General features: G+C 40.8%; 1 protein-coding gene across 4 annotated transcripts in view; it reads right to left on the reverse strand.

The window, feature by feature from the left end:
• The window catches only part of LOC109932287 (transcription factor Dp-2), a 189,224-nt gene that overhangs the window by 157,356 nt on the left and 16,798 nt on the right, over positions 1-15,070 (reverse strand). The gene's annotated exons all lie outside the window — the stretch shown is intronic.

The raw sequence follows: 15,070 nt of genomic DNA on the forward strand, positions 1-15,070 counted from the left end.
TACAGCTATGTTGATCAGACATTTAATATTCAAATGCAAAATCTTTGTGCTGCAGCCTCCACACTGGCTGAAGAAATGATTTTGTGATTGATGCACACCATTAGATTCACCATGGAGTAGGACATCCCTTCATAAATGGAACTGATACCAGTCAAGAACTTGAAGGACAGCAATTACATAAAATTATTGCTGTACCTCCAACTTTAAACATTTTAACAACATCTTCCATGAGATGTGGGTATCACCAGTAAGGCTGTTTAAGAGTCAACTACGTGCTTTGGGACTGAAATCACATGCAGGCCAACTCAACTAAAGATGCAGATCTTGTTCCTTAAAAGAACATCAATGAACCAGATGGGGATTTACACAATCAATGGTAGTTTTACTGGTCACTTTTATGGAAACTAGCTTTCTATTCTAGTTTTTTTAAAGAATATATCAATTCAATTCAATTTCTACAGGCTGAGATTTGAATCCATGTCACTAGAATATTAAACTGGTCCTCTGGGTTGCTAGTCCAATGACTACCACTGCACTATTGTTGCGAAGTTGGGTAGAGTACTTGTGGATTGGGTAGTAGGAAGTTAGATTTTGGTGTTTGTAGAATGCTAGAGGGGGGGTAAGAGCATTGCATGGTCCCTTTAAAAGATTATGTTTTTTTCTGTGCTTAGAGATGTAAAATGGATGTCTGTGAGCAGCAGCTTGACAGTTTGCAAGCACACAGAGAGCACTCAAATCGAAGCATTTGTATCAAAAGGTCATACAGTTAGCAAGCCAAGTAGCAGTTTTATTTTGTTACCAAGACAACAGGTTTTGAATTTAGCCAATCAATTTGAACCAGGCACTTAGATACCAAAAACCAATTAAATTTAAATCTGATGGTTTGACAACATAGGACAAATCCTATTGTAAGAAATTTGGGGCGGCACGGTGGCTCAGTGGTTAGCTCTGCTGCCTCACAGCACCAGGGACCCGGGTTCAATTCCAGCCTTGGGCGACTGTCTGTGTGGAGTTTGCACATTCTCCCCATGTCTGCGTGTGTTTCCTCCAGGCGCTCCTATTTCCTCCCACAGTCCAAAGATGTGCAGGGTAGGTGGATTGGCCGTGCTAAATTGTCCATAGTGCCCAGGAATGTTTAGGTTAGGTGTGTTAGATATGGGAAATGCAGGGTTAGGGGAATGGGTCTGGGTGGGATGCTCTTTGGAGGGGCAGTGTGGACCTGTTGGGCCAAATAGCCTGTTTCCACACAGTAGGGATTAAATGATTCTATGAAACTGATATGTCATCAATGGTATAAAAGAAGAGGGAAGTTGGACAAAGCGGGGAGAGATAACTGCCATCTGCCAGAGTTAACAACTCTCAGCTCTCAACAGAGAATTGCTGGCTCTCTCAGTCTTCTATAAGTTTTAGAGAAAGCACCATCTAAATCAAAGGTACCAACAGCACAGCTAGTTAATATTCTTGACAGAAGAATCAACAGAGAAGGCGTTCCTGACAGAACATTCAACAGAGAAGGCACAGAACATTCCGGAAGACATGTAACCTGGCTGTAATTTTGAGAGACTAAATTCTAATTTTATTTTGTTTTATATAAGTGGGACTTGTACTTATTGGAGCAGCATTTCATTAAATCTTGTTTTGTTTGGGAATAGTCATTAGTTAGAAGGGGTTTATTCGGTTTGTTAATAGTTTAGTTAATTTGTTCACTATTCAGGTCAGAAAGCTAAACTGTTACTTACTGATTGTAAAATGTGTGTAAGGGGTTTATTTAACCACTATGAGTTCCTGAAAGGCAGGTTACACCACTTTTCACACTCCTTTTACAGATTATAGGGCAAGGTGCTCCTCTTTGGGTGTTTCAGTTTTAGTTCTCAGAGAGGTGTCCACTTCTGCTTCATAACACTATCATCTCCCCTTTATATCCTTATATGTCTGTAAAAAGGTAAGTCTGTATTCCTTCTGGACTACTGCACCATCCACCTCTTATAACGAAGCTGATATTCATTGTTTATTCAACTTTGCTCGCCTGACATTCAAGACAAACGTGTGTCAAGTTATCATCAGACAGTAGTTCTACACTGACAATGCTGTATGACCATTTCATACTGAGTAACACATTCAGCAACAAATAAACAGACTCATTCTTGGAAGGAGTTTGGTTTGACTATTAGGATCACAAAGACAAATATCATGGTCCAGAATGTTTGCCATATCACTATCAACCAGCACTGGAAATTGCTGTTAGTTTTATGTAACTGTGCTCCACAATCACAAGTAATCTGTCACTTGATGCTGAAATTAACACACATAGTTTCAAAAGCTTCTGCTGTTTTATCCAAGTCAAGTAAGAGAAAGCATGGAACAACGGAAACAAAAACTCTACAAGACACTAGTCAGACAACAGCTAGAATACTTTGAACTGTTTTGGACGCATATCGAAGGAAAGATACCCTGGCATTGGAGGCAGTCGAGAGAAGGTCCAGCTATTGAGGGACTGAGTAGAATGGGCCTCTACTCATTGCAGTTTAGAAGAATGAGAGGCAGCCTTATTGAAACACAGAAGATACTTAGGGGGCTTGACAGAATAAATGCAGGAAATTTATTTTCCTTTGTGAGACAGTCTGGGACCACAAGGCATAATCTCAGAGTAAAGGGTCACCCATTTAGGGCAGAAGTGTGTTTTTTTTTTCTCTGAGGGCCGTGAATCTGTGAAATTTTATACTGTAGATTCTTTCAAGTGAAGTAGTCTGTCCATTTTATATGGTGAAGGAAAACTTGGCGATACGGTCTTACTGTAATTTTGGAATATTACATGGAATTTTACTCTAATAATTAGTCAGTGCTACCCCTTGTAGAATGGCCTTGTTCTGTCCCTTGATGTCACACATTGCAAAATGTGACAAATTAATGCCACTGGACCTTGCAAAATCAGGGTCAGTAGCTCCAGTTTGTGGCTTTGTCTAAATTTCTGCGTTGTCATTTCTTTCAGAAGGCATATAGTATGTGGATAGGTAAATCATAGAGGCATTAATTATAGTTTCAGAAAAGATTGCCTAGCATATATGAAGATATATATGAAGGCATATATGAAGGTCACACTTAATACTACTACTTCTGAGTCAAATTTCTCATCCAATACGACAATTCAATGTTGGTTTCAACTATCAGATTCTTTTCAAATCATCTGTAAGTGCATGAATATCACAAATAATGAAACAATCTCTCTCTAGAATCAGCATCACTGTCTAAGAATACAGGGTAGAGCCATTTAGGACTGAGGAGAACAGAAACTTCTTCACCCAGAGAGTGGTGAGACTGTGGAATTCTCTGCCACAGGAAGTGGCTAAGGCCAGAATACTTAATGTTTTCAAGAAGGAATTAGAGATAGTTTTTAGGACTAAAGGGATCGAAGGGTAAGGGGGAGAAAGTTGGAACGGGGAGAAAGTTGGAACAGGGTACTGCGTTGGATGATCAGCCATGATCATTTTGAATGGAAAAGCAGGCTGAAAGGGCCAAATGGCCTCGTCGTGCTCTTATTTTCTGTGCATTTCAAGTTTCATGTACGAATGACATACAAGAAAGTTCTGACAATACATCAACTTCACAACACGAGAGGTATTAATTCCTACTTCAAATGTGTCCAACATTTCACATTACTGTTCAATTCAAAAGAAAGTAAAAGCATTACCAAAAGATGGGCTCATTGCCAAAATAGCCATCCCAAAATTAGCAGTAAGCAGGTGGTAACATTACACCACAATGTGGACTCAGTCCATAGTCTTTTCTCCTTTAATCTGAAGTGGAATTTGACGCCCAAGTTGTATTTTTTGCACCTGGACATCACTGTACAAAGTTTAAATTGCAAAGTCAACCAATTCAGAATAGTTTTAACTTCAGGTGGCACCTATTCAAAAAGTCAAAACAAATTCTGACTCTATATTTCTTACTGAAAAATACTCTGAACAAAGTCCACTCACATAATTCTTTATGGAACACAGCAAAGAAAAATAAAATTAGTACACATTTCTGGTCAAGTAGATGCTTCCCCAACCTACAGTTATTATACAAGTTACCAGAGGAAAATTTTGTACCCCATAAAAGCAACATACAGGACATCTGCCCATTTCTGAAGAAGGGTCTAGGCCCGAAACATCAGCCTTCCTGTTCCTCTGATGCTGCTTGGCCTGCTGTGTTCATCCAGCTCTACACCTTGTTATACAGGACAACTGATGTGTAACAATAAGCTACAACACAACACACTCATCCGCTATGAACTCATACATTTCTTGACATAACCTCTCTACCTCTCAAATTCACATTCTTCCTTAAGACACTCCTTAAAACATACCTCTTTTATCAGTGGTCACCTGCCCCAATATCCATCTCTCAGTGGCTGAGGTCAGCTTTTGTTTGTTGCTACTCCTTAGAACTATGCTGGGATGTTTTACTATGTTAATAATACATTAGAAATGTTGATATTGCTGAGATCATAATTCAATACAGGCACACTCTCTCAAAACTGGCGGTCTAAAAACAGAGTTGGATATTTTTAAAATTTGCCAAGTGTCTTTATTATTCATGTCAATTGAAATTAACTTGCCTGGGCAATATGACTTAAGTGTTGCATGGTGCAGGACTCATTATGCTTCACCCTTGCATATCGATCTATCCACACTCTAAGAGACTCTTGACTCCACCGATCCATATTGACCCAGACTGCCCACTGACCAAAGCAACTAATTTGAAATTCGGCAGAATCCAAAATCCAGCACGGCCTCAATCCCAAGACTGCCAGTTCTAAGAGACTGGATCCCTACTTGTCTGTTATTCTTTGTCATCATTTTAAAAACAATTGCGTCAGTTTTCTTCTTGGTGCCCACTCATTCAGTAGTTATAAAGTAATAGAGATGTACAGCACGGAAATAGGCCCTTTGGTCCAACTCGTCCATGCCCACCAGATATCCTAAGAGTTGTACCACAAAATCACTTATAATGTTCCTTTAGTTGTGTCTCCTAAAATTAAGTCTAATATGACATTCCACTTGCTTAGTGAAGTTAAAAGGAGCCAGCACGTGAATCCAGAAGATAACATTAGTTACATAAAATAATGAGTGTAAAATATTGTTCGTTTCATTTTCCTGGGATTCATACCAAAAGCTGATCTCTACGCTCATGAAATCCTCTTGACCAAGCAGGAATGGAGATTCATCTGTGAGGATGATCTAAGGTACAGTGGGCTGGAATTTAGAAGCCTCTAAGGACAGACTTCTCCTGGAGGAAAGGTTGGTCCACTGGCATGGGATAGGTCCACTGGTGTGCCATTTGGCTGGGAGGAGGAAAGATGGCATGTAGCTCACTGACCCAGAGCCCAACTGAGTCACTTGTGGCCAACTAAGTGATTCATCTGACCTTTCCTGAGTTTTCATCAGATTTTCAGGAGGCTCACTGTTGCACAGGGTGCTCTTTTTGGACCGTCTAACATCCCTCAGCACTCAACAAATCCTCTCTGCCCTTGCCAGACTGGTGTAGATGCCAGCAGAACCCAGTCACCTGGCGCCATGGGCAAATGCCCATCAATGCACTCTCACCATGTGAGAGCAGTCTAAGCATCGGCCAACAGATCCAGTGACAACCTTGCAGCTGCTGGACCTTGTGTTTGGCCAGAGGCTCTTGGGGTTGGGTGGCAGGTGTCTTTAATACTAATGGCAACTCCAGTGGGAGGCACTCAGTTGACTGCTACCAACAACTTATGGCCCTAGGGTCCCAGTGACTACCAAAATTATTTTGTCCTTCCTTGCCCCTGCTTTGAGCCCCAGTAGGGTACCCTTGTCACCTTCATAAAGTCCAGCCCTATGGCTGAGAAATCTAAAGATAGGTAAGGAAGATACAAAAATATGAAGTAAACAAGGGAAAGAATGTGAAACAGTAGGAGAGTGAGGTGTGTAATAATCGCTTAATACATTTGTGTGAAATTCTCTAGCCACTTTTTTTTAGTGGAGATATTAAGTTGCACACAACAGGAATTCTACACTAAACATTTCTACATGATAATTAAATGGAGAAATTTACTAGCCGATACCAGGAATCTCGATTTCAACATGCCAGGGCTGGAATGTCAGAAGGAAGGACGAATTATAAAGTGTACAATACTAGAATGGAAATATTAGAACAGGATAGAATTGTAATAGTAAAAGATTACTGAAGGATAGAGTAGGCGCCATAAGGAACAAGCAGGGTAAGCTGCTCACTGAGGCAAAGGGTATGGCAGAGATATGAAATTAATATTTTGTTTCCGTCTTTACCAAATTAGAAAACAGTAACAACAGCTCAGTTGAAAATGTGGGTGTTGAGCAACTGAACAGTAGTGATGGGTAAAGAGGTGCTATAACGGTTGTTAGCATTCCAGGTAGGTAAGTCACCAGGCCCAGATGGGCTGCATCCTAGATTGCTGAGACAGGTAAGGGAGCAAATTGAGGAGTTGTTGACGGAAATTTTCCAGGCCTCTCTGAATACAGGATTAGTCCGAAGGGACTGGAGGATTGCAAATGTGATACCATTGTTTAAGAAAGGGGCAAAGGATAACCAGGATATGGCAGACCTGTCAGCTTGATGTCACTACAGGGAAAATTGATGGAGGCCATAATATGGGATAAGGTAAATATACACTTAGAGAAAAACCACAGTCAACAGGGCTTTGTCAAGGGCAGGTCACGTCTGACAAATTTAATTGAGCCCTTTGACAAGGTGACACAGGCAGTGAATGAGGGTAGTGCTGTGCATGTTGCACATTTGTACCTTCAGAAAGCATTTCTCACAGGGCCACATGGCAGGTTGGTTAGCAAATTAGAAATGTTTGGCACTGATGGGTCCTTGGCAACATGGATTAGAAGTTGGCCAGAAGATAGGAAACAGAGGGTAGGTACAGATGGGCATTTCTCAGATTGGAAATGAGTTGAAAGTGGTGTTCCCCAGGAAACAATGCTGGGACCTTTGCTTTTTCTGATTTATATAAACAATTTGGAGATGGGTATTGAGGGAAAAATGTCTACATTTGCAGATGATACTAAGCTAGGGAGAATAGTGATTTGCGAGGATAATGCAGAGCACCTTCAGAGGGACATTGACAAGTTGGTCAAATGGGAAGACACCTGACAAATGAATTTCAATTCAGAGAAATGTGAGGTAGAAGAAACATGGAGAGACAATACAGGCTCAATGGTACAACTTTGAGGGGAGTACAGTCACAGAGGGATCTCAGGGTTCATATGCATGATTCTCTGAAGGTAGCCTGGCCAGTTGAAACAGTAGTTAAACCCAGTTTTGATGAAGGGTGTAAACTTGAAACACCAACTTTCCTGATCCTCTGACGCTGCCTGAACTGCTGTGTTCCTCCAGCTGCACACTATATTGGAACAGTAGTTAAGGTGGCTTATAGGATCCTGGGGTTTATAAATCGAGGCAGAGAATATAAAAGCAAGGAAGTGATGTTATACCTCTACAAATCATTGGTCAGACCACATTTGGAGTACTGTGTTCAGTTCTGGGAACCTTATTTAAGGAAGGATGTTAAAGCCCTGGACAGAGTGCAAAGGAAACTTACTAGAATGATACCAGGAATGAGGGATTTTAGATACAAGGGAAAATGAGAGAAATTGGGCTTATTTCCTTAAGCACAGAAGATTAACAGGTGACCTTTTGAGGTGTTCAAAATTTTGAACAATTTTGACAAAGTAAAGAAGAATATTCTATTTCCAATAGTTGGAATGTCAGTAACTAGAGGTCATAATTTCAAGATTATAAGCAAGAGAGCTAGAAGGGAGAGGAGGACAAACTTCTTTATGCAGAGAGTTGTTCAGATTTGGGACGTGCTATCTGGGAGAGTGGTGGAGGCAGATTCTATACGAGGTTTCAAAACAGAGGTGGATATATATTTAAATAGTGATTAATTTAGAAAGCTATGAAGATAGGGCTGGCGAAGGGGACAAGTTGGGTAGCTCTTTTGGGAGCTGGTACAGACAATAATGGGTTGAATGGCCTGTTTCTGTACTGTAAAGTTCTATGCTTCGATAGTAATCTGAAAGACTGAAACAAACAAACAAATCAACCGATGCTGCTTGGCCCGCTGTGTTCATCCAGCTCTACACCTTGTTATCTCAGACTCTCCAGAATCTGCAGTTCCTACTATCTCTGAACCAATTAATTGTCCATTCAGAAATATAAAACAGAACTTGGTGAGAGTTTGTCTCCAGCAGTGCATTTTTCCACATGTTGCAATGCCTATATTATCTCAAAGCACAAGAAACTGCGTGTGGATATCATGCCATTAACAAATCTACGAGACATTTGTTTCAACCAATTTGTATAAACATTACAAAGTTTAGGTACATGAGTGTCTGGGTTAATATCAATCTATAGGTTAAAAGTAGACAGGGATGCTTTAATTAGAGTGCTATGCTTCAATTGATACAGGGTATACCCTCCAGTCACATGCTATGATACAGTGGTTATATTAAGAGCATGTCTCAGAAAGGCAAACTGACTGTGCGACAGAAAGCAACACAACCCAGACTCAAAAGATACTGTAAAATAATGGATGGAACAATGGCTTCAAAAAGATTTTAAAACTTATCACATCTCAAGAGAGAAGGAATAAACTCGAGCAGATCAATGGGAACATGGGAACTGCAAGGTATACTTTGACAGACTGCTAGCTTTGATTATCTCTATTTGTTTATAATGCCCAGTGCCACAAGATTAAGGCTTCCTAACCCTGACTCAGGTCAGGAGTGGGATGGATTACTTCCCATTTACCTGGATGATTGCAACTCTAAGAGCACTCAAAACGCCTGACACCATCTAGGACAAAGCAGGCAGAAAGAAGAGAGTGATGAGAATAGTGTAATTTTTCCTCATTTCAACATACTCTGGGTAGCTCCTTCTCTGACTCCTTATGTAATAGTTATTCCGTATCTGACCTCTATGCCGCAGCCTTTCTTATCTTAGTCAATTGTATTAAAATTTCTAAGATTAATTAAATTGGTTTGGGGCCAGGGCTGTGATGCTAGACTATAGGCCAAGCAATTTCCAATCCTGACGTTTAAGGATGGTACGGTGGATCAGTAGTTAGCATTGCTGCCTCACAGCGTCAGGGACCTGGTTTTGATTCCAGGCTTGGGTGACTGTCTAAGTGCAGTTTGAACATTCGCCCCATGTCTGCGTGCATTTCCTCCGCGTGCTCTGGTTTCCTCCCACATTCCAAAGATGTGCAGGTTAGGGTGGACTAGCCGTGCTAAATTGCCTATAGTATCCAGGGATGTGCAGGTTAGTCGATTTAGCTATGGGGTAAAACCATGGGTCTGGATGGGATGCTGTTTGAAGGGGCAGTGCATACTTGATAGTTTCTATCTGCACTGTAGGGATTCTGTAAGTCTGAATATCCTAAAGATTCTGACCTTTGAAAATTTAGCTCCTAATCTTTATTTAGTAATGTTCTCTGCTTAATCATTCACTGTGGATCTTGTAAATCTGCATTGCTTAAAGAAAACCTTTGCAATAGTTTTAAGCATGAATATTGCTCACAAAAAGAAGACATTTTGTCAAAGCTTCTTGTTTTTCATTTATCACGACAATTCCCAAGAAATATCTAAACTAAAGGGGAAACACCCTTTAAATGTGAGCAGGCTGCTAACTGGTTGGCAAGTGGATTCTGATTGGTAGAGACATGGTCATCAAGAATGCACCAAATAATGATGACTGATACTTAACTGCTACGCTTTGTTTAAATTTTAAACCAGGCAGGTTGACTTTGATTGGTCACGGCATTGCCTGAAGAAATGAACCGAAGAATGGCTGCCATTTATTTTGGTGAGTTGGAACAGGACCTGTGTGTGGATTTTCTGAAACAAACACATAGAATTATGAAGAAACTCAGCAGGTCCAGCAGCATCTGTGGAAACAGAAACAGTTAACATTTCGACTCTGGCATGACTCAGAGGAAGAGTTTCTCCAGCACCCTCTATGTTTGTTTCAGACTTCCAGCACACACAGTATTTTGCTGTTATTCAATTCTGTACATTTTCTGTCTGCAAAGAATAAGATCCTTTGCATTAAATATAAGTAGCTTCCAGTATAAACAAGTGCAATGTACTGTGAGACTGACTGGCAATCCTAAACTGGATGTCAGAATAGTTCTTTGTATTCTCAGGATAACGTAGCAAACGTCCAATCACAGAGATACATCTAATGCTGGACACAGTGTTGTGAATTTTGAAAGTGTGGGCTGTTTGAGTACTGTCAGTTCCTTGTTTGTTGCAAACAGAAGAGAAAAGATGTTTGATAGGAATCCATATGGATCATACAGCCTACATATCTAACATCACACTGGCACTAAAATTCATATACCATGTTACTCATGTGTCTTTTTGGCATGATGGCAGCATCCTGTTAATGACGAACACCATTCATGTTGCTACTGCAAAGTAGCAGCATGAAACAGCTAGCTTCAATTGTTACACAAACCGGTGAGATAGCTCACTATTATTTGATGTAGCTGCGCACTTTTCAGCACCAAACAGGATGGCCTTAGGCTTATTCATTCAACATTAGAAGTGACTCTGCAATTGGACACATTTGATAAATAATCCTGGGTGTGTGAAGAATTGTACTGACAACAAATTTAGGGTAGTCACAACTCAAATTCATCTTATTAACTTTAAGTGCACAATTTTATTCTTTCAAGTGAAAGCAGGGCAGGGCTATTTGAAATTGAACAGTGCAAGAAGACAGTTGGACACAGTTGATGCTACGTTTATACAGTTCCATTGCACTTCCTGCTGATTACTGAACCTATGATTGGCATTCCTGTAGATCAAGAAATGTGGTGTTTTAATGATTCTCCACTTCTTTCATTCCCAATACTAAAGCGCCATGCTACTTCTTTCATTCCCAATACTAAAGCGCCATGCTGTCGGATGGACAAAAACACAAAAAAGCAATGAACCTTTTCTCTGAAACATATTAGGTCGAATCTCAAACATTAGGTCAAGCTATGCAAATTCAAAACACTACAGTGCTAGACGGATTTGGGTTAAACACCTGAATTGTTTTGCTTCAGTCTCAGAGTATGAAAAAGAAATAAAGTCAGAGACATATTGCTAAAACGGTGTGTAATGCCCTTTCAAACGTAACAACAAATATCATTGTATTACTCAATACTGTATGCAGAACATGAGATGAAAACAATGCTCATATTTTAGACCATTTTCCATCAAGCATTGTTCGATATTGAGTGCAGAGAGGACATTCATTCATTATGCTATGATTCCCATTATGATGGATTATTAGCAAATAAAAAAGATTTGTTGCCACTGACCCGGAATATTCTATCTGGAGCAGACAGCGCCGGAATCACTGCTGTTCTCATAACCTCACAAGATGCTGACAGCAATAGGCAAGCACCACACATTTTTATGAACAGCACACTCTGTGTAACCAAGGAATATGAACTTTCTGACCTCACCATCTGCCATTATCTCTTCTGATTCAGAGAAAAAAAAAATGAGCAGATGGTCAATGAAGCTGGAATATGAGGCCAGGCCTTCCGCAGAAAGTGGTCTCAATTTACAAATCAATGATTCTAATGCAGACTTGCATTATTAGTTTGCATCAGTTGTCTTTAATGTGGCACTCAGTGTGCAGAATGCAGTCCAACAAAAAGCCAATCAAAATTACTGGGTTGAAAATTCACAGGAGGGTGGGTGACAGCAGGCTATCACTGAAGTACAATGACAAGAAAGGGAATCTACCCAAGAATAATGCTGCATCTTTCTCTAATGACCTCCTCCCGTTCCCCCCCATCAAAACCTAGTCACAGTTTGTAAACAGAAGGAAATGGTATTATTGAAACTCTGATTACAAGCTTTCCCTTTAAAATAGATTCAGCGCAGGCAGAATTGTGGCCAGCAATTAAAGTGACACCTCAACTTCGTATTCTACAAGATGAGGTAGGAATTGGCCAGGACTGATGGAGTAATAAGGTAGTACCATCACACATACTGTGCTTTGGATGGTGCAGCCTAGCATGTCACATTTACTGGCACCAGTGCCACAGATGGTGGATTCTCAGTTAGATTGGCACCTCAGGAGGCACAAAAAAACTGCTTCTCTTAAAGAAAAACTGAGTTTAAATAGCCAGATTAAAAAGCAAGTTGGCTTGTGCCATTCTTGGAAGGATCCCAATGACCACTTCATGAGCACCTGAAGGTCTGGAAAAGGCTGCCTGTGATTATAAAGCTGGGGGGATAATTTATGGTGCAGTGCGCCTAAATGAGGGGGAGTGAAACAAGATAGAAATTTCACTTTATATTTTAGAGGTATTCAGCAATTTGACCCACATCTTTGGTACAATCTTTTTACTAACTGTTCAGTTGCCAAAATACAACAGCAAGACTCATTCCTTGCACTTGTAAACCTGTGCATTAATCAGTGTGTAACAAAAGCAGTGTCTTTGTGACACTGCAAACTGCAACAAGTCACTATAGGCTGATATGTCAAAGCAAGTCTGGGGTTCAGAACCACTGTTTCTTGCAAAGTTCCAACTGAAGAAGTGCTGTCAGTTCAACCCCCCTGCATTTCTGCACTTAGTATTTTGAAGAAATCTGATCATTTGAAATGAAAGGACAGGTCTCATCACAAAATAAACTACACAATGCTAGAACTTCCAATTCAGATCAAGAGGCATTTACACAGACACATAAAGAGGATGAGAATCATCATCGTTACGGTCCCTCGCAGATGAGGATGATTCTTTTCCACTCTCAGGGTGAGTCCATAGGTAGCTGTACAGTCTGATACAGCTTCCACAGGCTGTTACACTTGGGGCAGAAGGTGTTTGTGGGAAGGATTGGGTGGGGCATTAGAGTGGCAGCAAGCTCCTTATGCTGTTTTTGCCTGGCTTCTGCTTTATCCTGATGGTACGTCTCAAGGTGCTTGACATCTTCCCGGATGCTCCTCTTCCACTTTGGACGGTCTTGGGCCAGTGATTCCCAGGTGTCTGTGGGAATGCTACACTTTGCCAGTGAGGCCTTGAGGGTATCTTCTGTCCACCTGGGGCTCACCTGCTGTTTCAAAGCTGGGAGTAGAGGTCCTGCTCGGGGAGTGTCGTGTCGGTCACACAGATGACGTGCCCAGCTCATCGTAGCTGATCAGAGATGGTCAGTGCCTCGATGATGGGGATGTTGGCCTGGTCGAGGATACTTGGTACGTCTTTCTTCCCAGCGGATTCTCAAGATCTTGCGCAGGCAGATGGATAGAGGGATATGGACCACATGCAAGCAGATGGGATTCATTTAGAATAGCATCATGGTTGGCATTGACATGGTGAGCTAAAAGGCTGTTCCTGTGCTCTACTGTTCTATGTTCCATTACCTTTCCTCGCAAGCTTCTGACGGCTAACCTGCCACCTGTTGCCATTACTCGCAGGAACTTTGCCTCAATCCCATCACTGAACAAAGCACAAACATATCAGCTTCCAATGATCTCAATGCCGCTTTATTCACACCCTAAGAATTTTTATTTCTTTACTCACAGCAAAGAGAAAAAAAATTGGACTGTGCCCTCTTTCTCACATTCCACTGTAACAGTTGCTAGTGATTACAGAATGCACTTCCAGTTCAGTACTTCCCTTGACTGATTTACACAACTGGCTGCTTTCAAAGTAAAGCTACATTCCCTACACTGATGTAATCGATATAAAACAAAGCAGCATATGCTGCACATGCAGGGAAAAAGAAGGCTTAAAGGAAAAGGAATCGATTCCTCTTTCACTATTACTCTACTTTTACAATAAAACTCAGGAATTATGCTTTGGGTGTGTACACAGTTTGAAGAAAATAGCAAAGTAGAATTTGGGATTTTAGTAGAGTTATCTTTATTTGGATCAGACAAACAATATTCAGCACAATAAATAAAACATCTTCTCACCCCCCCAACTCTCATTTGAGCATTACTCCAGAGAGATAGTAAGTATCTGACTTTATGCATTCGAAAGTCACAGCATGCTGAGGGGCCATTCAGGTTGATCTGCATTGAAGCCTTCCCTTATCCAAGACTCTTTTCTGCAGGGATAGTGATTTTTTACTTTCGATTCTTTCCCAAATTTTAACTCTTTATCTTATTTTCTATCCGTACAGTATTCATTTGGTCAGCTGGGCAAATTGCTGAGGTCCACATCCATGCCATGTCAAGCATGAAAATCCAAAGATGTTTGTAATGTTCTTACTTATCTATTTGGAATACAATACATTAGACCAATAAATAGCCCACCACGTGAATTAACTTGTTAGAAAATTGGGGATGGAGAGACTAGAACCAACGGACCAGATATTTCTCAGTTTAAGTAGTAAGGACTTCAGTTCTGAAGAAGAGTCCTATTAGACTTGAAACATTAACTCTGTTTCTCTTTCCACAGATACTGCAGATCTGCCTAGTTTCTCCAGCACGTTCTGTATATGTCCCAAACCCTTGCCACTGGAATCAATAGCCAATTTGATATCTTCTCATAATTGGCATGGCTAAAACCAATGTTGTTGTCAGAACAGTATTTGTGTATTCAAAGGCACTTTGACACTCACGTTCATTCACTCTTGTGCTTTCTTCAACAATTCATTAAAGGTGCAATGACATTGCTGAATTTCAGGACAAAGTCGATAAAATCCATTCACGCCAACTTAATTCAAATGTTCATATTTTCTCCAGAGTATAGAAAAATCCAAATTAGCCCTTAATTTCACTTCTGAAGGTGCTACCTGGCCTTGAACCACACTGTGACCAAGTCAATTTTGCATGGTCAAATTCACTCTTTGCCAGATTTATAACCTTGGGCTAAAAATGGGCTTTTTGCAGCCCATCAAACAAGTCGTATAGATAGCACAGTGTGGAGCTGGAGGAACACAGCAAGCCAGGCAGCATCGGAGGAACAAGAAAGCTGACGTTTTGGGTTGGGACCCTTCTTCAGATTTCTGAAGAGGGTCCGACCTGAAACGTCAGCTTTCCTGCTCCTCTGATGCTGCCT

This window comes from Rhincodon typus, chromosome 13 (assembly GCF_021869965.1).
Source record: "Rhincodon typus isolate 14 chromosome 13, sRhiTyp1.1, whole genome shotgun sequence".
NCBI classification, from domain to species: Eukaryota; Metazoa; Chordata; class Chondrichthyes; order Orectolobiformes; family Rhincodontidae; genus Rhincodon; species Rhincodon typus.